General features: G+C 41.1%; 1 long non-coding RNA gene across 1 annotated transcript in view; it reads left to right on the top strand.

Moving 5' to 3' along the window:
- Positions 1–25,156, top strand: part of LOC119933646 — a 62,195-nt gene extending 37,039 nt beyond the window's left edge. Inside the window, exons 4-6 of the long non-coding RNA XR_005452584.1 lie at positions 6,610–6,751; positions 11,175–11,257; positions 24,973–25,156. This is a non-coding gene — a long non-coding RNA (uncharacterized LOC119933646). The remainder of the gene's footprint in view (positions 1–6,609; positions 6,752–11,174; positions 11,258–24,972) is intronic.
- Positions 25,157–25,456: the final 300 nt, after the last annotated feature.

The following is a 25,456-nucleotide window of genomic DNA, read 5'->3' on the forward strand; positions in this document are numbered from 1 at the left end:
ATGGCATTAAGCACCTATTATGTGCTAAGCTCTGTACTAAGCACTGGGATACATTCAAAGTAATCAGGTTGTATTAACCTGGGACCCACTGTTGTTATTTATTATGCTTATTAAGTGCTTACTATATGTTAATCACTGTTCTAAACTCTGGGATTGGTACAAATTAACCTGGTCAGACACAGCCCCTGGCTCATATGGAATTCACAGTAAGTAGGAGAGAGAACGAGCATTAAGTCATCATTTTACAGATGAAGAAACTAGAGGCATAGAGAAGTTAAGTGATTTGCCCAAGGTCACACAGAGGACAGGTAGAGGAGGCTGATTAGAACCCAGGTCCTCTGACTCCCAGAGCCATGGTCTTTCCACTAGGCCACACTGATTGTCATGAATAGATAGTTTAATAAAAACTGAATATTTCATTTTGTATTTTTAGAATTGAAAAGGAGTAGTGAGTGGTTTAACCTGATTGGCAAGGAATAAACTGTGAGCTCGTTGTGAGCAGGAATGTGCCTATTTGTTGCTATATTGTACTCTTCCAAGTGCTTAGTACAATGCATTTCACTGAGTAAGTGCTCAAAAATATGAATGAATGAATGAACTGTTAGAACAACAAGAAATCAATCCATGCCCTCTCCTCCTTTTTCTAACATCCTATTTTCAAATATAGGTGTTTGATCCTTCTTTTTTTTTAATGGTATTTGTTAAGCACTTACTATGTACCAGGCACTGTTCTAAGGGCTGGGGTAGATACAAATTAGTCAGGTTAGACACAGTCCCTGCTCCACATGGGGCTCCTAGTCTTAATCCCCATTTACACTTAAGGTAACTGAGACACAGAGAAGTAAAGTGACTTGCCCAACATCACACAGTGGGTAAGTGGAGGAACTGGAATTAGTACCCAGGTCCTTCTGACTCCCAGGCTTGTGCTGTATTCTATCGGCCAGAGATGTGGAAAACACACACACACACACACACACACACACACACACACACACACACACACACACACACCACCACCCCACCCCACCCCACCCCACCCCACCCCCGCCATTTGCACATTATAATGAATCGCTGGCACCAGTGTGGCTCTCTCTTCCCCTGGAGCCAGAAGAGACCAGAAGCAAAAAGAGAAAAAGTTGACAAATACGAATTACATTTGTTTTTCTAAAGCCTTGATTTTGTATACAAGAGGCATCTTGGAGTGAATAAGTAGGGAAAATTTCCGGAGATAAAGAAATGCTCTACAGAAAAATGTTTTTAATATGAGAGTTGTTTTACAAGAAGGATGAGTTGCAAATTGATTTCTTTGTGTTTGAAGTGGAGGCAAAATGAATGAACATATTAAAGACATTTCAACAATGAGGAAGGCTAACCGTAAAGATGCTGCATCTGATGTAGCCTGTGCAACAATTATTCCATGGAGAAAATATGCAGGATGTTTCTCCACACTCTGGATTTTGTAATAACTCTGGGGATGTTCTGCAGAATCAGATTGGAATCAGCTAAATGATGAAATACCCACAAGTAAACAATTTGCATTAAAAAAAAGAGAATTTATGTTAGGGGAAGCAGCATGGCCTAGTGAATAGGCCTGAGAGTCAGAAGGATCTGGGTTCTAATCCCAGCTCCGCCACTTCTCTGCTGTATGACCTTGGTCAAAGTCACTCAACTTCCCTGTACCTCAGGTACCTCATCTATAAAATGGAGATTAAGACTGTGAGCCCCACTTGGGACAGGGACTGATTAGCTTTCACCTACCCCAGTACTTAGGACAGTGTTTGACACAAAGTAAGCACTTAACAAACACCATCATTATTACTATTATCATCATTATTATTATCATTATTCACCCTCCCTAGCTCTGCAAGGGCAAATTAGTCAGCAACTCTTTAAAAAAATGATTTATGTTTCCTAAATTTTCTCACCTTAGTAGCCTCAATATAGTGAAAGTGGGATTTACTGATAATAATAATAATAATTGTGGTTATGATGTGATGTGTTGATATATGAACAGAGGTCTTCCAATTTAATCTTATCCAGCTGCCTGCTTTATCTTTTTTTAAAAAAACACCAGCCTTAGCACTTCAGAGCCTCTAGCAGCTCATTTCTTCTCACATAAACAAAAATGCCTAGCCATTGGCTCCAAGAGTCTCCTCCAGTTCTAACTCTAACCTTTCCATTCTTCTTTCCAGTTCTATCCCAATTTCAATCAATGAGTGATACGTATTGAGCACCTACTGTGGGCAAAGCACTGTTCTAAGCACTTGGGAGAGTACAATGGAACAATATAACAGAGTTGGTAGACACATTCCCTGCTTATAACGAGTGGGGAAGGCCGATATTAATATAAATAAACAAATTAAGGATGCATATATAAGTGCTGTGGGGCTGAGGGAGGGGAGAATAAAGGGAGCAAATCCTTGGGCTTCCTAAATTAACTTTTTAAGTATACCTTCCTTGTGTCTTTCCCAAACCCAACCTATCACTCATTTCCTTGCCTCCCAGTGCTCATATCTTAGTACAGTGCTCTGCACACAGTAAACGCTCAATAAATGCTATTGAATGAATGAATGAACTCCCTCAGTGCTCAAATCTGCCAGAACATATCAATCAGTAATATTTATTGAATTCCTACCTTGTTCAGGGCACTGTATCAAGTAACTAGTCAACATGATCCCAAGCAGGAGACAAATATGGTAAGGAGGAAGGTAAATTATGCAAAGAATATGGTAACATAAATATGGTAAATTATGCAAGGAAGGCAACATGGCCTAACTGAAAGCATGAGCCTGGGAGTCAGATGACCTGGGTTCTAATCCCAGCTCCACTATTTGTTTGTGGTCTGCCCTAGACAAGTCACTTAATTTCCCTATGCCTCAATTAGCTCAACAGAAAAAGGAGATTAAACCCTACTCCCGCCTACTTAGAATGTGAGCCCCGTGTGGGACAGGGACTGTGTCCAACTTATCATATCATCACTGAGGGAGTAGCATGGCCTAGTGAGAAAGTAGTGGATGGAACACAGGACTGGAATTTAAAAGACTTGGGTTCTAATCCCAGCTCTGCCACTTGTCTGCTGTGTGATCTTGGGCAAGTCACTTAACTTCTCTGTGTCTCAGTTACCTCATCTGTGAAATGGTTTTAAGACTATGAGCCCATGTGGGACAGGGACTGTGTCCAACCAGATTAACATGCATGTACCCCAGTGGGGTACCCCAGTGTACCCCACTTAGTACAGTGCCTGGCATATAATAAGCACTAACAAGTACCACGATAAAGGTGGGGCAGGAGTTGAATTCTGAATACTGAGGCGGTGTGAAAGTACTGACATGGCTTTTGAGGCAATTTAAAGTAGGGAGAACAGAAATCAATCAGAGGAGTCACCGTGAAGGAGATACAATTTCTGAAGGGCTTTGAATGAAGAGAGTTGCAGTCTGTTAGATATGAAGGGGGAGAGAGTTCCAGGTGTTGGGGGTGGGCAGTGTGTGCAAGAAATCAGCGTGAGAAGAGACAAGAATGAGGCAAAGTGAGTAGGTTAGCTTGAGAGAAACAGAAAGTGCTATGTGGGTTTCAGTGGAAGAGAGAATAAACAGGTGGGAGTTTGTTGATTGAGTGCCTCAAAAGTAATTGTCAGGAGTTTTACTTTATGTGGAGAAGAATGGTCAACAAATGTAGGTTTTTGAATGGTGACTTATTGACTTGCAGTGGGAGAGACTGCAGGCAAGGTGATCAACAAAGAGACTGCATAGTCAAACTGGGATTAAAAATGGTCCTGGACCAAGGTAGTGGCCGTTTGGAAGGAGAAGAAAGGTTGGATCCTGGAAGTGTTGTGGAGCCAGAAAAGATAGGATTTGGTGACAAAGTGAATGTTGGAGTGGAAAGGGAGGAGTCAAGGATAATAACAAAGTTATGTAAGCCAGTGAGATGGAGAGGATGGCGGTGTGGTCAACTTTACCGGAAGGTTAGTTGGAAGGGACGATTTGGGAGGGAACATGAGTTCAGTTTCGGAGCAGATGAGCTTCTCAAGGGTGTGATTATAAATTGAAGAGAGAGGGGTACTTTGAACAGAGCCTTGAGAGGCACTCATAGGGGTTTGGAGGCAGAGGAAGAGCCTACCTAAAATTCACCTCCAAGAGGCCTTCACTAATTAATCCCCCACCTTCCTATCCATGCCACCTAAGCCCTCATAATTATATCTTAGTATGCAATTCATTATCATTTTAAATCTATTCTGTTACTCTTCTACCTTCTGGGTATTTGGTAATATATATTACCTTGCCTTCTCCCATTAAGTCATAAGCTTCCTTGAAGGAAGGGATTGTGTCTTTAATTTTTGGGTGTCCTGCACTCATAAGGCATATAATAAATACTGTTGATGATGTCAGCTGAAGCATTTAACTGAGATTGACTGACAGGATTTTTGGCCATTAATCTTTTTGCTTGAAAATCTGCTGAGTAGTCCGGGCCATGCATAATTTTTGAATTCTGCCAGGGGGTAGGGGGCTTTGATTTACAGCCTTCTACCATGCAACTGTGAGAGCCACTCCCATACCACTCTTCTGCCCCCAAAACCCCTTCTCTCAATTCCAGATTCCATGGGGAAATATATTGGGAAATCTGTGATTGACATCCTAGGGTATTTACCTACTTCAGAGCAGAGTTGGATTGAATCAGAGAGCATGGGGCATAATTATTCCCCCAACTGACCCCACCTTAGTTAGAGAAAAGGCCAGGCCACACCAGTGGGAGCTTGGGGACAGCGTGTTGATGGTGGTCACTGGGATTTCCAAATTGTTCAATGGCCACTATGCTGCAACTGGCTTATCAGATGACCAGCATTACCATTCCTGAGTTCCAGGAGTCTGTTGGGCCCCTTTCATGGCACCATGGAGCTTCATTAGGAGTATGTGGAGCCACAGAAGAAGTAGGGATTCATACTATTCTGAACCCCCATATTTTCTTATGGTATTTTAGTGCTTACTATGTGTCAGACACTGTTCTACGTGCTAGGATAGATACAAAGTAATCTAGTTGAACAGTCCCTGTCCCACGTGGGGCTCACAGTCTTAATCCCCATTTTACAGATGAGGTAACTGAGACACCGAGAAGTTAAGTGACTTGTCCAAGGTCCCACAGCAGACAAGTGGCAAATCTGGAATTAGAACCCAGGTCCTTCTGATTCCCAGGCCCATGCTGTATCCACTAGACCATGCTGCTTGTTGGTGTCATTTTTGTTTCCCAAGCAGCAGCATTGGCATTGACCAGTCCCCTTTTCCTCCCAAAGGCACAGCCAATACCTTGTAACCTCAGCATAATCTGGGTTAAAGAGCTTGAGGTTATGAAATACTTCCTGTGTAAATAAATCCAAAGCAGTTAATATTGATCTCCACATGAATCAGCAGTGAGATGAAACTCCATGCAGATGATAACTGGCAAGCATCCACTGGCTTATTAATCATTATTATTTCATCCTATAAGATGTGCTATTTGTCACGAGTGTTAAGCATTTAGGACCTGGATGTTTCCCTAAATTCCAAGAAAAATTACAAATCTCTGTGACATTTCCACGGGCTGAATTTTGGGTTGTATCTCTGACTGATTAACTCAAAGGATGGGTGGAGAGCAGATGTAGTCAGCCAGCTCCCCACTGACTGAATAAATGCCAGCATATTATTAGTTCACTGTTTAAAAACAACTTGTATTTCTGTGTGTGCAAAAATCAATCAATCAATGGTATTTATTGAGCACTTATGATTTGCAGAGCACTGTACAAAGCACTTGTGTGCATATTTACTGAGCCTAAGGAGGTAGTGCACAGGTTTGCTTGGCTGAAATTGAAGGCCTGAACCTGTGAATGAGGAGTCAGTAGGCTGTACATTTCTCCAGGTAGTACAACAAGTCCTACAGATGGATTTTAGGTGTGACCCAAGCAACCTTAGGTGAACCTTAGGTGTCCTTAGGTGAACATTTGAAAGCAGGTGTCTAACAACCAATTCATAGCTCTAGTTTACTAAGAACTGCCATCCCATCTCCGCCAATTGTCAGGTATGTGACTTTGGGCAAGTCACTTAACTGCTCGGGCCTCAGTGACTTCATCTGTAAAATGGGGATTAAGACTATAAACCCCCCATGGGACAACCTGATCACCTTGTAACCGCCGCAGTGCTTAGAACAGTGCTTTGCAAATAGCGCTTAATAAATGCCATCATCATCATCATACCAAGTCAACCTAATTCCATTCTTCAGTGACTGAATTTTAAATACAGAGAATACCGTGGGTCATAAAATATATTGACATTTCATAAAATTTTCAATGAATTGTCACTGAGCATATTTGCAAAGAAAATAAATATCATGCCATTTGTAAAAAACAAGGGATAATTGGGAAATCAGTGAATCAAGTCAACTCCAAGTACTGTTTTGGAAACCTGTAAAGTCCTATATTTTTCTTCCTGAATTAGAAGAAGAGTGCCATTTCAGCACTAGTCTGATCTTTAAACAACCAAATACACTAGGAGGTCAATTTCTAACTATAAATTAACCTTGCAACACAGCTACATACTTAACTGTTTGAGATATGGAATAATTAAAGGTTGTATTTTTCCTTAGGGAGATGAAACCGGCTAAATAAAAGCAAGAGGAAAAACTTTCCATTAAACAGCAAATTCAAGAAAAGACTTAAAAGGAAAAAGCAAACTAAACCAACTTCTGGAAAAGCAGTTCTGAATATTCAGTTCTCCTGTTACATGAGGTTTGTGTGCTTGCAAGGAAAACTCACCTAATAGTAACTCACCTGTTTAAACACCTTGAGTACATCCATCAAAAATTTCTTCTGATCATATCACAGCAAATCCAGCCATGGTTGTATTGTGGGAAAAATGTTTCCTAATTGTCTAAGCAGCATGCTAATCAAAACATGTAATGAAAACACACATTGTGGAAGAACTGGATGCATTCAGGATGACCTGTTGGACTATTTGCTAAATCAAAAGAGATTACTGTGATTTTTACATAGCCTTGTGTGCTTGTTCTTGAAAATTTTTCAAATCATCCTGGTGCAAAGCACACGGAGTTAAAGAAGAACTCCTGAAATTCTTTATTTCTTAACAATGGGTATCTGTGGTAAATATTGTTGTTTATCTAGATTGTCTGAAAGCTGTTCAATTGAAGCCAGACAAGGGGGACTTAGGTGTTGACAGTGTGTTGCAGGCATAATATTTTGTTAGCCTGAGAGTCTCTGTGATTGACACTGCTCATTCTCATTTGTGATTGACACAAATGAGGTGAAAACGTTGAAGGGCAGGTAGGAAGGAAGAGAAGAGGTCTTTATTAGGGCCTTAAGTAATGGCATGCTAAACACCGGGATTGACAAAAGGTTATCACGTTAGAGCCAGCCCTTGCCTCACCCAGAACTCACAGGAAAGGAGAACAGACATTTTAATCTCCATTTTCCAGACTTAGCCACAGAGAGGTTAAGTGATTTGCCCAACATCACACAGCAGGTAAGTGACCAAGCCGACACTAGAATACAGCTTCTAGTCTTCCAGCTCCACTCCCTTTCCACACTGCCTCCTGTCTTCAGCAATAATTGGACTGATCCAGAAAACTATAAAACCCTGAAGGGTATACCTTCAATTGAGAGGGAGATCATCATAACTAGAGTAAAAGATATGTTTGGAACCAATTTTCCCCCCTCACTTTGCCACAGGGTGGATGTGACTAGTTTGCAAAATTCATTCCGGTGGGCTCACAGCGCGAGAGACAAAGTATTGCTTACTTTTTACCTAAACACTGGATGGAGGGGAGAAAGGTCAGAGCCATGAGAAGAAGTAGGGTGAGGGAGCCTTCTTACCAGTTCTAGCAGGAACCCTCAGGGGGAAGACTGATTTCTGCTGCCAGCCATTATGCCTGCTAGTTCTCCTATCAGTCCATCAATGGTATTTATTGAGCACTTACTGTGTTTCTGCTTGAGAGAGAACAATACAAACTTGGTAGACACATCCTTATGCTCAAGGAGCGTACTAAAGCAGCAACTTAATGCAATGGCATCTACTAATAGCTGAGTAAATGAGCTTCCTTGGAGGTAGCCACAAATAATAATAATGATAATAATAATAATGATAGTGATACTTGTTAATGCTATGTGCCAAGCACTGGAGTAGATACAAGTTAATCAGTTTGGACACAGTCCCTGTCCCACATGGGGCTCATACTTTTAATTCCCGTTTTACGGATGAGGTAATTGAGGCCCAGAGAAGTGAAGTGACTTGCCCAAGGTCACACAGCAGACATGTAACAGAGCCAGGATTAGAACTCAGTCTTTTTGACTCCCAGGCCCGTGCTCTATCCATTAAGACACACTGCTTGACTGACCCCAGGAACTTCGTGCCACAATACAGAGAGAATTTGGAAATGACAGGATATGGATAGGGGAAATATTATTCTGATGTTAATTGGGAGAATTGAAAAGAGTGGTTTTTAGTTCATTGCTAATGGAGAAGCAAATTTCTAAAATAACTTCTCAGAATTATTTGAAGAAAAATCAAAATCTCTCAACTGAAGAAAAATGTAAAAAATATGTTTTCTCGGTGTAGCAGTGTGGCAGCATGAAGGTTGAATACTTTGAGGATGAATTCATTCAAAATGGTTTCTGTTGAGTAAATATGTTTAATAGCAGTCTGTCGATGTAATATGGTATTAATTGCAAAATTCTTTCAAGTATAAGGGTTCAGGTGCACATACAAATTGACTGCCAGATGACATAATGATATCTGATATTCTGTGGAAACAGCAGCAGGAAGGTGCTGAAGAGAAAAATTAAGGAGAGAAAAGAGCAAGAGCTGTAGCATTTGGGTGGAAACAAAAAAGAAAATGACTAAAGAAGCATGACAAAGGGAGGAATTTTTCCAGAGATCCCAAGATGATCCAAGTAGTGCTTTAAGCAAAGGTCAGGATGGAGAGTCTCAGACAAACATAAGCAGCTGAGATATTTGCAAATCACTTCTCTTCATAGCAGGGGAGAACAGAAAAAAAAATCTTGGTTCCTGCTAGAAGATTGCAACCAGACCCATGTCTAACTTGTTTCAGCATCTGATTACAGCAGGAGGCTCAAAAGAATAGCTACTTGAAAAGTCACTCCGGAGATCAGTAAACCAGAAACAAGATAATTACTAGGCTGAATTTGTTTTACCCAAGTCCTGTTTAACTCCTGTCTAAGGTTTTGGGAAGTGCAGGATCAAAGTTTCAAACACTCTGTATAAAGCAGAAGAACGAATGAGAATAAAAATCTAGTTGAAAGGATGAGTAGATTGCTTTATACCATAGACCAAGAGCATACTGGAGTACTTTAGGGTTAGTGAGCCTAAGTGGAGTGGAAGACACTCCTTCCAAAGTTCATAAAGATCAAGAGTCAGGGTTGATGACAGGAGAGGGAGAATTAAATTTGGGTCTAGCCTGAGGCAGAAAAAGTTGGGTGTAGGCTCCAATGCAAGGAAACGAAATAGTCCTGCCTCCTCCTATGGCTGCCATATTGTCTTCAGCTGGTAAATGGAGGAAAAAAATTGGGTAGGAGGCAAGTTGTTGGTGAGGAGAAAGGAAGTCTAAGGGCCTGGGGGTGCAAAGGTGGAATAGGGTATTTGGGCATCAGAGCCTCATCTTTGTTCCCTTTAATCATCCCCTTTGGGGCCCCAATGAGTGAGTAATAGTAATAACAATAGAAAGAACAATGATTGTGAAATTTAAGCACTTACTATGTGCCAAGCACTGTACTAAACCCTGGGGTAGATACAAGATAATCAGGTCCAAAACAGTCCCTGTCCCACATGGGGTGCTTAGTCTTCTGTCCACTTTACTTTTGGAGGACAATACTCTCCAAGGTAGGAATATCATCCCTTCCTTTACTACTGCACTGGGGATTGCCATGTATGTCCCTAGGCCAGCAGAGGGGTAAAGCCACAGGACTGGTGACTGGAAAATCCTGTAATGCCAATTTGTCAATCAGTATTATTTATTGAGTACCAACTCAGTGCAGAGGCCTGTACTGAGCACATGGGAGAGTACAATACAGGTAGTGGACAGGATCCCTGCACTCAAGGAGCTTACAGTTTAGGGAGAGAGACCAGACACTGAAATAATTTACATGTAGGAATGAGAAGGAAAATGGATGTTTAAGTGAATGCTTAAGTAATAAGGATTGTACAAGAGTGCTCATGAAAGGGGAGTTTCAGGAAAGAGTTAGAGCATGAGAAAAAGGTAGGAGGGAGGAGAGACAAGAATGAGACAGAGAGGATTAGCTTCAGAGGAACAAAGAGTGTAAGCTGGGGTATAGAGAGGGAGGAAGGACAACCTACATGTTGTTGAAACAGATGAGTTTAATAATTATGATATTGGTTAAGTGCTTACTATGTGCCAAGCACTGTACTAGAAGAAGCATGGCCTAATGGATAGAGCACAGGCCTGCGAGTCAGAAGGTCATGGATTCTAATACTGGCCCCACCACTTGTCTGCTGTGTGACCATGTGCAAATCACTTAACTTCTCTGTGCCTCAGTTCCCTCATCTGTAAAATGGGGATTAAGACTGTAAACCCTATGTGGGACAAGGACTGTGTCCAACCCGATTATCTTGTTTCTACCCCACTGCTTAGAACTGCTGTACTAAGTGAGCACATAGTAAGCACTTAACAAATACCATTATTGTTATTACTAAGCACTGGGGCAAATACAAGATAATCAGGTCAGAAACACAATCCCTGTCCCTCATAGTGCTCACAATCTAAGTAGGAGGGAGAACAGATTTCGTATTTCGTATCCTTTTGTGTAGATGAGTGTCTTTTTCGCTGACAAATTTGTGTTCACTCAGTTTATATATGTATTGCTAAATTTATATTTTCCTGGCCATTTGTTTATGCCAAACAGCTCTGAAATGTTTTATTTGTAGCAGCTGGGTAGTTTTAATAATGTTCTCTCCAGTATATGTTAGTTCTATATTCAGAAGGGAATATATGAAAAGAATGAGAGGAAGAAATATTAAATACTAATTAAATTATTATTCAATGATATATCTCCTTAATACTGCATCCATGGCTAGAATGTGGTGGGTCAAAATAATTTATTTCACATTCCAGAGATTTCCATTTTAGAAATTTCTCCAAAACTACATATCTGTACTCTGTAGAATTCATTCACCTCCAGGAAACCCAGAGGAAAAGGAGTCAACCTACTCAGTTCCACACAAGCAGAAGGAAGTGGCAAGCCAAGGTAATTACCTACACTGTCTAGGGGGGTGAAAAACTACTGGTGGAGAAAAAAAAAATTGAGGGCTGGAAGGCTAACTTCTTCCAAGAGGCCTTCCCAGACTAAGCACCCCTTTTCCTCAGCTCCCCATCCCCTCCCCATTGCCCCGACTCACTCCCTTTGCTCTACCCCCCGACCCCACAGAACTTGTGTATATATGTACATATCTATAATTCTATTTATATTAATGCCTATTTACTTTTTTTGATGTGTATAAACCTGTAATTCCATTTATAGTGATGCTATTGATGCCTATTCACTTATTTTGATGTCTTTCTCCCCCCTTCTAAACTCTAAGCCCATTGTGGGCCGGGATTGTCTCTATTTATTGCTAAATAGTACTTTCCAAGTACTTAGTACAGTGCTCTGCACACAGTAAGTGCTCAATAAATACTGTTGAATGAATGAATGAAAGTAGTTGGGTTGGCTGCTTGAGTGGGTGGCATTCACTGTAAATCTACTGAAATCTTTGCTCCAGTTTGCCAATGTGAGCACACCAGTGTGACCATTCATCCTGTTTTATATAAGGCAGTCTGGTTTTCAGATGTTCTGCCCAATGTCTGATACAAGTACAGTACCTGCAGCTTTTATGTCAGCCATTTTTATTTCATACACACAGCTTCCTTCTGTTGCAATTCCTGCTATTGGGTTCCGTGGCCTGAAAGTGGTGTCTCTGTTCAGAGAGATCCAGAGGAACCCAAAGGCTCTGGAGTGAATGAGACCATCAGGGGAGAAATGTTTTGGGTGGGAGTGAACTTGGCATGCTTCCCTAAAATGACACGTAGTACATCATGTTACATTGTATGACCAGAGTAATGCATCAGATGTCACACATGTGGTGTTGTCTGACACATGTGGTGTCGTCTGTTATTCTTGAGTGTCATCAGTTGTCATTCTAGTGGACATAACTTAGAAGTTATCCTGATCTGTAGCTCATAAGGTCACAATGGAGATGTTTTAATACTTTAGATAAATATTATATTCCCAAACCCAAATCTTTTGTGACTCACTAACTTGCCAATCAGTTATTTAAGCAGTCCTCTGTTCAAAGTTACTAAATATTTCTGGTGGTCAAAAATCACCTGCAATACCATATACATTGTCCACGCCTAGCAGTGTTGTCCAAGTATGTACGAATGTAAATATTATTCTGTAGCAAACATACACCTACACACAATGCACTGTTTAGGGAAGTATGTCTCAGTGTGAATATAAAGCATAAATAAATGTTTTCCACTTCTCAAATGGCTCCAAGTGAAATGTGCAATTAATCCCAAACCGAGTTTGGATACAGCTCATTTCAGAGATAAATTATTCTATAAGCAGAGTCATATTTTTAGTCAACTGAGCTGATCAGCTGCTTTCAGTACTGTGTATGAATGAGTGAAAGAACAAATATATATACAGAGAGAGAGAGAGACAGAGAGAGAGAGAGTTATCTAGTAAATTGTGTTTTTAAATTCACTGAGCCACAGAGTAGTCCCTGAGAGCACTTATGGAAGTCAAATGCCCTTTTGCTGACCCGAATGTAAGAGGCATCCATCAGTCAATCAATTGTATTTACTGAGCACTTACTGTGTGCAGAGCACTGTACTAAGTGCTTGGGAGATTACAATATAACAGAGTTGGTATACACATCTCTGCCCACAATGAGTTTACAGTCTAGAGGGATGTAACATTAGTGCATTACCCCAGTTATGCAAAGTAACATAAGGATGTCAAATGGAACTGTTTGGAGAAATCTGCTGAACCCTGAGAGTTTATCCGGGGGGACTTCTGCCCCTCCCCCTACCTTGATCCTGAGCCTAGGTTTTCCCCTTCCAAGCCCCACCTGAGCTTCAGAATTTGACCACAGGAATCGAGGCCGAAGGAAGCTGGACTTACAAAATGAAAACACCAGACACAGTGGCATCTGGTGTCGTGATACTACAGCACAAGGGAACAGACCAGTTTAGAAACAGAATCTCCAGTAGAAAACCAAATGAATCTCTTGAACCTCAGTTGCAGGAAATTGTGTAGCTCCCGATTTTCACCTCATTCCTTATGGATAGGAAACATATCTACCAACTCTGTCATAATGGACTCTCCCAGGTGCTTAGTATAGTGCCCCACACACAGTAAGTACTCAATAAATGCCATTGAAATAGACTGAGCTTCACTTAAAATGATTCTCATGATACTCAATATGTCCAAGTCTGAGCTGCTTATCTTCCCTCCCAAATGCTGTCCTGTCCCATCACTGTAGATGGCACTACCATCCTTCCCATCTCACAAGCCTGCAACCTTGGTGTCATCCTTGACTCCTCTCTGTCATTCACCCCACACATCCAATTCATCACCAAAACCTGCTGGTCTCAACTCCACAACATCACCAAGATTCACCCTTTCCCCTCCATTCAAACTGCTACCTTACTGGTTCAATCTCTCATCCTATCCCAAACTGTATTACAGCATCAGCCTCCTTTCTGATCCCCCAACCTCCTGTCTCTCCCCACTTCAGTCTATACTTCACTCTGCTGCCTGGATCATCTTTCTACAGAAATGCTCTGGGCATGGCACTCCCCTCCTCAAAAATCTCCAGTGGTTGCCTATCAACCTTCGAACCAAGCAAAAACCCCTCACTCTCGGCTTCAAAGCTCTCCATCACCTCACCCCCTCCTACCTCACCTGTCTTCTCTCCTTCTACAGCACAGCCCAGCCCACACACTCTGCTTCTCTGCCACTAACCTCCTCACTGTGCCTTGTTCTCGCCTGTCCTGCCGTCGACCCCTGGCCCGTGTCCTACCTCTGGCCTGGAATGACCTCCCTCCACACATTCACTAAACTATCTTTCTTACTCCCTTCAAAGCCCTACTGAGAGCTCAATTTCTCCAGGAGGCCTTCCCAGACTGAGCCTCCTTTTCCTCTCCTCCTTCTCCCCTCCCCATTGCCCCCCCCCCACCCTACCCCCTTCCCCTCCACACAGCACTTGTGTATATTTGTACGTATTTATTACTCTATTTTATTAATGACGTGTATATAGCTATAATTCTATTTATTCTGATGGTATCAACACCTGTCTAATTGTTTTGTTTTGTTGTCTGTCTCCCCCTTCTAGACTGTCAGCCTGTTGTTGGATAGGGACCATCTCTATATGTTGCCAATTTGTACTTCTCAAGTGCTTAGTATAGTGTTCTGCACACAGTAAGCACTCAGTAAATATGACTGACTGAATGAATGAAATATCTGTAAGAACACTCCACGGCATTTGTGTACCTATCTGTAATTTATTTTAATGTCTCTCTAGACTCTAAACTCCTTTTTTAAAAAAAAACTGTATTTGTTAAGCACTTACTATGTTCCATGCACCATACTAAAGCTCTAGGGTAGATACAAGATAATCAGGTTGGACACAGTTCCTGTCCCATATAGGGCTCCCAGTCTTAATCCTCATTTTTCAGATGAGGTCAATGAGGCACAGAGAAGTTAAGTGACTTGTCCTAGGTCACACAGCAGTCTAGTGACAGAGCACAGTTTAAAACCCAGGTCCTCTGACTCCCGGGCCCATGTTCTTTCCACTAGTCCACATGTCTACCAGCTCTGTTATATTGCTCTCCCTATCACTTAGTACAGTGCTCTGCACATAGTGAGTGCTAAATAAATTTGATTGAGTAACTGCATGAGTCAGAGTACCCATATCTTTGTTAAAGAATGAGGTGTTCAACAAATGTCTATAGTCACTCACAGGAGAGCCAGCAGCTAGGTTAGAAAAGTTCAATGGAGAGAGGAGTGTTTTTTAAAAACTGCTCTCACATTCCCACCCTTGAACCAGCCCTTGTGTTCTGTTCCTGGGACCCATATCACTCTTCTCGCATCACTACCAAAGTTGTGTGCACTTGTTTAAAAATGCCCAGCAAACAACTGAAGTAGTTGTGATGGTATTAAAATTCTTCAACACCATAAATGAGTTCTGACTAGTCAATAGCTTGTCATTTTCAGATTAGGTTTGGTTAGTGCTTGCTTGCAGTGCAGTTTTACAAAGCATTACTCCAGCTAAGCAACAAGACTGACACTGTTAGCATGAGCCCCAAATAAACCTTCTGTGATAAGGACAACACATGTGAAATTGTTCCTTGAAAGGAATCTGGACCTGTAAGTAAATTATGCTAATTGTTTGAGTAATGCTGCCAGAGTCAGTCAGAAACATTTTTCTTGCAGGGATTTCAGACATGACAGTGAAAATAAGATATTTAATTAAAAAAAAACAGCAACAAGAATCAAATCCACTAATTACAGCCTCAAACACAAATTAACATGAAATTACCAAAGTCTAAACAGTGCTTACTGTTGTATCAGCTGGGATACATTTCCCTTGGCTCTGCTGTCTTCACTCCAGGATGAATAGTCAATAATTATTACTTTGAACCACACTTTTCTCACAGTTTGTCTGAACATGCAATTAGTTGGTAATGATAAAATGGCAGTGAAACTGTTAGGAATAATGAATTGGCAATGCAAACAATCAATGAACTGTACATACATTTCCTAAAATAATCCATAGATCTCAATTTATAAACATTTTCACACAGGGAGAAAACTAAATAAAATTTAGCTTATGGCTCCCAAATGTTTAACTCTTCATTGAAACAGTCCCAAGTTTTAGCTAAGAAATAAATGGAAAAATGATTTCTATGGTCATAGCTCAGGTCATGCCACAATTAAAGTCCTCTTATTTGCCTAATGTCCTTCTGTTGCATTATGTGTACAAAATGTGTCAGAAGAAATCACACAATAAAATTTCAGTTTGTTCCTTTGTGAAGGATTGTAGGTATAGTACAAATTGAAATATATTCCTCTTTTGCTGTAGTGGATACAGAATGGGCCTAGAAGTCAGTAAATCAAAGATTCTAATCCCAGCTCGGCCACTTGTCTGCTGTGTGCCCTTGGGCAAGTCACTTAACTTCTCTGTGCCTCAGTTCCCTCATCTGTAAAATGGGGATTAAGACTGCCCCATGTTGGGCAGGGACTGTGTGCAACCCAATTTGCTTGTATCCACCCCAGTGCTTAGTACAGTGCCTGGCTTATAGTAAATGCTTAACAAGTACCACAATTATTATTATCATTATTACCAAATTTGTTCATATTTTATTTCTTTCAAAGACTACACAGCTGTAATCTCCAAGCACAGTTGTATTTTTTTTTTGATATTTGTTAAGTGCTTACTATGTGCTAGACACTGTCCTAAATTCTGGGATAGATAAAAGGTAATCAGGTTGGACACAGTCCATGTCCCACATAGGATTTATAGTTGTAATCCCCATTTTACATAGGTGGTAACTGAGGCACAGAGAAATTAACTCAGTCATTCGTATTTATGGAGTGCTTACTGTGTGCAGAGCACTGTACAAAGTGCTTGGGAGAGTACGATATAGCAATATAACAGGCACATTCTCTGCCCACAATGAGCTTACAATCTAGAGGGGGAGACAGACAATAATATAAACGAATGAAATTATGGATTTGTATATAAGCACTTTGGGGCTGGGAAGGGGGATGAGAAAAGGGAGCAAGTCAAGGAGACGCAGAAGGGAGTGGGAGAAGAGGAAAGGCAGCGCTTAGTCAGGGAATGCCTCTTGGAGGAGATATACCCTCAATAAAGCTTTGAAGCAGGCGAGAGTAATTGTCTGTTGGATTTAAGAAGGGAGGACATTCCCAGCCAGAGGCAGGATGTGGGTGAGAGGTCCGTGGTGAGATAGAAGAGATTGAGGTACAGTGAGACGTTGGCATTAGATGAGTGAAATGTGCAGGCTGGGTTGTAGTAGGAGAGTAACAAGGTGAGATAGGAGGGGGACAGGTGATTGAGTACCTTAAAGCCAATGGTAAGGAGTTTCTGTTGGATGTGGAGGTGAATGGGCAACCAACTGGAGGTTCTTAAGCAGTGGGGAAATGTAGCCTGAATGTTTTTTTAGAAAAATGACCCAGGCAGCTGAGTGAATCATGTCGGACACAATCCCTGTCCCACATGGGGCTCACAGTTAAAGTGCTGTGCTCTGCACAGAGTAAACACTTAATAAATACAATTCATTGCTTGATTTGGAAGAAAGTTCTGTTGGTATGAATTTGATACCTGAAAAAGATGACTTTTTTTCACAGATTACTATGTATGACAGTATTAAAGATGCATTCCTTGCCCACAGTGAGATTCCACTCCAACAGGGGGGAAGATATAAAATGTAAGTGGGGTAATTGGAATAAATCCATTGACTGGACAGTCAGTGACTGGACATTGTGTCCATAATTCATACATATGGACATAAGTACTAAAATTAAGTATGTAAGTACTAAAGGTGCCTGATGAGTTGATGTGACTTGTTTTTAGTTAAGTAGAAATTATGCCTTATAAGAACGTGTCAGAATTTATGTATTGCCCAGATATGGAATACAAACCACTAAGAAGACACTCAGCCCTATTCGATTGGCTGTGCCCTTGAGAGAGAGCTGTCTTATAATGGTCAGGGGAAAGCAGAAGCAGTGTGGCTTGCTGAATAGCACATGGGCCTGGGGGTCAGAAGGACCTGGGTTCTAATCCTGACTCCACTACATGAGAGCTGTGTGAACTTGGGCAAGTCATTTGGCTCAGTGGAAAGAGCACGGGCTTTGGAGTCAGAGGTCACGGGTTCAAATCCTGACTCCGCCAACTGTCAGCTTTGTGACTTTGGACAAGTCACTTAACTTCTCTGTGCCTCAGTTACCTCATCTGTAAAATGGGGATTAAAACTGTGAGCCCCCCGTGGGACAACCTGATCACCTTGTAACCTCCCCAGTGCTTAGAACAGTGCTTTGCACACAGTAAGCGCTTAACAAGTACAATCATCATCATCATCATCATCATTACCTTTTCTGGGCCTCAATTACCTCATCTGTAAAATGGGGATTAAGAGTGTGAGCACCATGTGGGACAGGGACTGTGTCCAACCTGATTAACTTGTATCTACCACAGTGCTTAGAACAGTGTCTGGCACATAGTAAGTGCTTAACAAGTACTACTGTTAGTATTATTGTTATCTTCATTTAATTCTTCCATGGGACTATACGGGTAAGGACAATTTCCCACTCCCATATTGTGAATAGCTACTCTACCAAATCTGAACATACTCTGCTGTGTCAAGTAGGCAGCTTTTGGAGAGGGAGGGGGTGGGTTGGGGATAAGATGGGAGCCACATATTTTGTGGTTATACAGAAGCTCAGCCTTACCATAGTTCTCATAATAATAATAATACTAAAGGTATTCGTTAAGTACTTATTGTGTGTAAGGCACTATTCTAACCAGTGGGGTGGATACAAGCCAATCAGGTTGGACACAGTCCTTGTCCCACATGGGGACACCCCACTTTACAGATGAGATCACTGAGGCCCAGAGAAGTTAAGTGACTTGCCCGAGTTCATGTAGCAGGCACATGCACCTGTATATATGTATATATGTTTGTACGTATTTATTACTCTTATTTGTACATATTTATTCTATCTATTTTATTTTGTTAGTATGTTTTGTTTTGTTATCTGTCTCCCCCTTCTAGACTGTGAGCCAGCTGTTGGGTAGGGACTGTCTCTATATGTTGCCAGCTTGTACTTCCCAAGCGCTTAGTACAGTGCTTTGCACACAGTAAGCACTAAATAAATACGATTGAATGAATGAATGAATGAATGGCGGAGGCAGGATTAGAACCCAGTTTCTTGGGACTCCATGTTCTGTGCTCTATCAACTAGGCTATGCATAAGTGTCTCTACAATGAAAGGGAAAGGGGAGAGAGGGAGGTTGTGTTTCAGGCAGCTAAGGAAAACATCATTTCCTGAGCATCAGTTCTCTGCCACCAGTTTGGAGAGGAGAAAAGAAGATGGGGCAGCAGATGGAGGGTGGGCTTCCTTGCCTGTCTCCAGGGGCATCATTGTCAGGAGTGCATTCAGCTCACTGTGAACTACGTAATGATACACATGGTTTCCCTTGCCTCATTCCCTGCACAATTAATGCCTAATTGGCATAATAAAGTAGGTTTCGAAAAATACTTGTCAGAACTATATTTATTTAACTACAGTCCCTTTTATTTCCCCTATGGCTGAAAATCAAGGAGAACAACAGAAATGCTGAAATGATCAATTTTGGACATGCCTTTCTGTGCTTGTTTTGATATTCCTTCCTCGAGGCTGAAACATTTTTAAAGCAGAAGAGAGGGGGGCAGCTTGGGTTTCTTCCGCTAGTCTATCTTTCTGGAAACTGCTTCAGGGTTGAAAATGATCATTTCTCGGCGCAAATTATTGCAGTAATATGTAAATCGGAAGTCATCTTCCCATTTGCCTTTGAGTTGTCTTAAATTTGTGGGATTTTCTTTTTACAGTTGGCCAATGCCTGCACATTCATGCAAAAGGTTAAAGGTCAGAGTTGACAAGTAGCAAATTGATAGAACACCCAAATGTCACGTAATCCCTGCAGGTTGTAGTTCTAGACATTTTGTCATATAGAATCAATTTTTAATTCAATTCTTTAAATGATTTTAGAGGAAGTTCCTTAGTGCTTCAGCCAGTCAGTTTCTATGATTCAGCAGAAGGTGGAGCTCTTATAATAAACCAAACATTTCAGGGAGATCAACGCAGATGAGATCAAACTGTAAAGACTCATTTGAAAAAACTTTCTCCAGGGCTTTAAATTTAACTATTTTCCAATAGGCTAACACATTTTGGGGGCCATTATATTTACGGAAAAGGTTTAGCATTCATTTAGAAAGGCAAGTTAAAAATACTGAACTACGGATCGTACGGTTTGCCACTTCTTTGACTCCACAGGCAAGGTGCCCAGTGATAATGTCATTCCTTCTATGGTAACAGATACCGTGCGCATATGGTGTAAACATTGACAGGAAGCATTGGTCACTGTTAGTGTAACATTCCATTTTCCTGCAATGTGGATTAAATAATGTTTTCTAGAAATAAGACACTATGTGCCTAGTCTTAATGATCTTAATGTTTATTTTACTTGTTGAAAAGATTCAAAATGTCCCCCTGGCTATCTTGCTCTCTTTTTCAAATGTCACAATACTACTTAATTAAGAGCAATCAGCTCCATTTTGATGATCTTGTTTTTTTCCCATCCCTAAATGTGCCAAATTATACACTGAGGCAGTCGTGCCTCAGAGAAGCAGCGTGGCTCAGTGGAAAGAGCATGGGCTTTGGAGTCAGAGGACATGGGTTCAAATCCCAGCTCCACCACTGGTCAGCTGTGTGACTTTGGGCAAGTCACTTAACTTCTCTGTGCTTCAGTTACCTCATCTGTAAAATGGGGATTAAGACTGTGAGCCCCACGTGGGACAACCTGATCACCTTGTAACCTCTCCAGCACTTAGAACAGTGCTTTGCACATAGTAAGCGCTTAATAAATGCCATCATTATTATTATTATTATTATTAGAAACCAAAAGATTATTACATAAGGCATTTCTGTCTTTACCTCATTAATTCCCTAGTGTGGTTGTGAATGTATTCTTCCATGGTCCAACACTTTGAACTGAAACAGCATTTCAAATTTGTAGCAGTACAGTATAGTTATCAAAGGATAGTGGGAGTACAGCATGATGTACTTTTACATTACACATTCTCTTTCTGGCTAATGGAGGTTTTGGTCAGTGGAACGTTAATGTTCTGAAAGTCATTCCAAGTTGAACTTAAGAAAAAATAAATAATGACTTCTGTTATGTAAAGGAAAGCCATTGTGAAAGACCACAATCAAGACCTTTGTATTCTACTGATTTGTTTGCATTGTCATGGGATTAACCCCCAATTTAGTACTTGTTATTATTTACATTTTACAGCACTAATTGTAGCATTTGCTCACATTATGCTTTATCAAAAACAGAGGAATAGACCAAGTGTTCCTTAAATTACAGCTACCATTTGGGGCTTGTGTCCTTTACAAAGTAGTCAATTCTAAAACAGCTGCAATATCTATATCATTTGTATAAACTGATTTCCCCCCTTTCATCTTTTAAAGTGCTTGTTTGACCACTTTTTTGTCACCCTCCCTCAACCTCTCCACCTCACCCTTTGGTTTTAGGATTTTCTGAGTTGCAGTGGGAGTTCAGGAAACACTAAGAGATTTACTAGCTTCACTTCAGTTGTGTCTTAACAGCTAGCAGCCAACATCTTGAGCTTGAGTTCTGCTTGGATATGTAGAATAACCTTCATTTTTACCAGTGATAAGGAGGCAGCTTGTAGATGACCATGGATCACAGATTGGCAAATATTCAGAGAAACAATGAATAGAAAAATAATCCAAGAGGCAGATCATATTTTATCAAAGTAAATTATCCCAGGATTACAACTCTGGTGCCCTTTCAAAATGAATTACTACTTTGGTGTAGGGTTTCAAGATTTGGAGAAGTAGTATAGCATAGGGGGAACAGCATAGGTTTGGGAGTCAGAGCACCTGTGTTCTAATCCCATTTTTGCCAATTGCTTGTGTAACCTTGGGCAAGTCATCTAACTTCTCTCTGCTTTAGATACTTCATCTGTAAAATGAGGATTAAATCCTCCTATCTCCTACCTCCAACTTAGACTGTGAATCCCATGTGGGACAGGGTCTGTGTCCAACCTGACAAACTTGTATCTATCTCAGCACTTAGAACAGTGCTTGACACATAATAAACACTTAACATGAGAAGCAGCGTGACCTAAAGAATAGAACACGGGCCTGGGTATCAGAAGGACCTGGGTTCTAATCCTCACTCCACCACTGTCTGCTGTGGGACCTTGGGCAAGTCACTGAACTTCTCTGTACCTCAGTTACCTCATCTGTAAAATGGGGATTGACTGTAAGCCTCGTGAGGGACACAAACTGTGTCCAAATTGATTATCTTTTATCTACCCCAGTGCTTAGAAAAGTGCCTGGCACATAGTAAGTGCTTACCAAATACTTATAATTTACAGCAACTCCACAATATAACCATCCAGGGAATACAAGCCGCACAGTAGCCCAACTACCCTGACATTCCAGGCAAGGGCTACAGGATCAATAAATCCTTTCCAACCTGCTCCTTTTCAGGGCTGAGATTAAACAATCAGAAATGGATGGATTTTGGATGATACCGTGCATAGTTTGTCAGATATTCAAAGTGTAAAAAAGACCCTTGAGAAGATAACTTGAGAAGATAACCACAACTTTGGTGTCATCCTCAACTCTGCTCTCTCGTTCACCCCACACTTCCAATCCGTCACCTAAACCTGACGGTCTCACCTCCACAACTTTGCCAAGATCCGCCCTTTCCTCTCCATCCAAACTGCTACCTTGTTGGTTCAATCTCTCATCCTATCCCGACTGGATTACTGCATCAGCCTCCTCTCTGATCTCCCATCCTCCTGTCTCTCCCCACTTAAGTCTATACTTCACTCTGCTGCCCGGATCATCTTTGTACAGAAACACCCTGAGCATGTTACTCCCCTCCTCAAAAATCTCCAGTGGTTGCCTGTCAACCTACAAATCAAGCAAAAACTCACCCTCGGCTTCAAAGCTCTCCATCACCTCACACCCTCCTACCTCCTCTCCCTTCTCTCCTTCTACAGCCCAGCCTGCACCCTCCGCTCCTCTGCCACTAACCTCCTCACTGTACCTCGTTCTCGCCTGTCCCGCCATCGACCCCTACCCATGTCCTTCCCCTAGCATGGAATGCCCTCCCTCCACACATCCGCCAAGCCAGCTCTCTTCCTCCCTTCAAAGACCTACTGAGAGCTCACCTCCTCCAGGAGACCTTCCCAGACTGAGCCCTCTTTTTCCTCTCCTCTTCCCCATCCTCCCCGCCCTACCTCCTTCCCCTCCCCCCAGCACTTGTATATATATTTGTACAGATTTATTACTCCATTTATTTTACTTGTACATATTTACTATTCTATTTATTTTGTTAATGATGTGCATATTGCTTTAATTCTGTTTGTTCTGATGATTTTGACACCTGTCTACATGTTTTGTTTTGTTGTCTGTCTCCCCCTTCTAGACTGTGAACCCGTTGTTGGGTAGGGACCGTCTCTATTTGTTGCCGACTTGTACTTCCCAAGCACTTAGTATAGTGCTCTGAACACAGTAAGCGCTCAATAAATATGATTGAATGAATGAATGAATGAACTAAAGAAGGTGTTGAACGAGGGAGGTGACTTAATTTAGAATGGGATGATGCAGATGCTGAAGAGTTTATTTAATCTCCTTCAGAGGAATTGCTGTCGAGCAAGGTCCTTATCAAACTTCAACAGTCCAATGCATCAATGCATTGCCAAAATAGATGAAGGAGAAATTATGATCACTTCATCAGCTAAAATTTAGGGATTAAGAAGCCTAGCATCAGCTTTGGAGAGCATGGATATATTTATTGAAATGGTTGAAGACCATGATGAGGAGGGAAGCTAAATGGTGCACAAAAGTGATCAGAAGGTTTAGCCTGCTGTCTGATCCATTATGAGGGAATAAAAAAGACAGTCATTTAAACTAAACTGGAAAATTCTTCACTAAGGTTGGAAAACCACCTCCCATGTCAGTCAGTCAATCAATCAATGGTATTTATTGAGCTTTTACTACAGGCAGAGCACCTACTAAAAGCATAGGAGAGTATAAACATACTGATGTAGCCTTCTGCAAAGGCACAATAATTACATAAAACACTACATTTTATTAATACTGTAATGTTATATTTTCAATTACTCTAAGAAAGATTAAACCATAGTTTAGTAATGTTTAACATTCTAGAATGTAGCACATATTATTTTTCCAGATGTTCTGGAATAGATCCTAATTTATGACATGTCTCATAGAACAATGTGCCCCACAATACAGCCATTCATTATACAAATGCATTTTCAAACAGCATAACAGCTATACCATGGAGTATCATTGTACTGTATTTTTCAAATAAAAAACTTCAATAAATATCACTGATTGATCAATTGAGTTACAAAGCAAGCACTACCTTAGTTCATCCAATGAAATTATGAATAACAACACCCATCACCAACATCACTAATCCTTCTGGTAGAGTAGAAGGGAGGCATAAATCCAAACTGGAAAAATGCCGCATTGAATTACTGTGGTACAATGATACAATTTCTCTGAAGGGCTGGTTACCAGGATCAAGTGACAAATCTCTGATTCTGTATGGGATCTCAATAGCTTTCATAGAAAAAGATACTAGATCTTCTTTGCCACTGGTAGGATTTCTATTCAGAATCATCAGTGTTTTCCATGGGCCTGATGGACTTCATTTTGTAATCCTGCCGTTGCTAAACATGCCGCCTATGTGCCTGGTTCCATATTCCTGGAAATGTTTCTCTGGAATCGACACATAATTTTCCCAGATTTGAGAAGCCCTTCCCCTGCCACTTTGCCCCTGCTGTGCAAAATTAGGGACAAGGCACTCCTTCACGTGTCTAGTTTTTGCTTATTCTCATTTCATCTCCTGCCTTAATTGGAATTTTAGACATCTTATATCCGTATGTTTCAACTAAAGAAATCATCAAAGACTTCTCAGATACAGAGTTGGATTGATAGGGGGGATTCATTTGTCAATGTGAAAAGAAATTAGAGCAGAAAAAAAAGTGACTCACATGCCTTATGTTCAGTGTTGCACAACTGTCAGTTTTCTGGTACAAAGTAACACACTTCTTTTCCCACAGGAGTTTATAGAAAAAGAGCATTACATTCAGCAAAGACAATGCCACAGTTTGAAAGACGGCATCTCAAGCAATAATATTCCTGCAAGTCTCTAATACTTTGAGTTGCTCTTTTCTGAAAAGGAGTTAAGTGCCATTGGGACTGATCCCTGTTTTGAGGTTCATGCCTTCCTCATGGTCACTTACTGATGACCATACTTACAGTATTCTTGGACAGAGAAGCTGCTTTAGGATTATTAAAAGAATAGATCAGAGGAAAGCTGATGAAATTCACTTGATCTATCCTATCCCACATCCTCCCCCTAACCTGGAACTCTCTCCCTTCCATATCGGCCAGACCACCACTCTCCCCACCTTTAAAACTTTATTAAGGCCACATCTCCTCCAAGCGCCCTTCCCTGATTAAGCCCCTTTTTCCCCCAGCTCTCTCTCCCTCTTCATTGTCTACACACCTGGATCAGTGACCTTTGGGCAATGGATATTCTAC

The sequence above is a fragment of the Tachyglossus aculeatus genome, chromosome 10, assembly GCF_015852505.1.
Source record: "Tachyglossus aculeatus isolate mTacAcu1 chromosome 10, mTacAcu1.pri, whole genome shotgun sequence".
NCBI classification, from domain to species: domain Eukaryota; kingdom Metazoa; phylum Chordata; class Mammalia; order Monotremata; family Tachyglossidae; genus Tachyglossus; species Tachyglossus aculeatus.